This window comes from Otolemur garnettii, unplaced genomic scaffold (genome assembly GCF_000181295.1).
Source record: "Otolemur garnettii isolate 467f Iridium unplaced genomic scaffold, OtoGar3 scaffold00623, whole genome shotgun sequence".
NCBI lineage: Eukaryota > Metazoa > Chordata > Mammalia > Primates > Galagidae > Otolemur > Otolemur garnettii.
The window spans coordinates 8,317-8,613 of record NW_003853018.1 but is presented as its reverse complement, the minus strand read 5'-3'; positions in this window follow the sequence as shown (position 1 = coordinate 8,613).

Here is a 297-nt window from a genome sequence, read left to right as displayed (position 1 = left end):
AGACCCCATCTCTAAGAATAGCCGGGCATTGGGGCAGGCGCCTGTAGTCCCAACTACTTGGGAGGCTGAGGCAAAAGGATCATTTAAGCCTAAGAGTTTGAGGTAGCTGTGAGCTATAACACCATGACACACTACCAAGGCCAACAAAGTGAGACTCTGTCTCAAATAGTAGTAATAATAATAGTAAAATTAAAAAAAAATAAAACCCAAATATATAAACTGCAAAAGAAAAGGATTGATAATATTGAATCTATTCAAACTGAAAATCAAAAATTTCTGTTTACACAAGTCCCCATT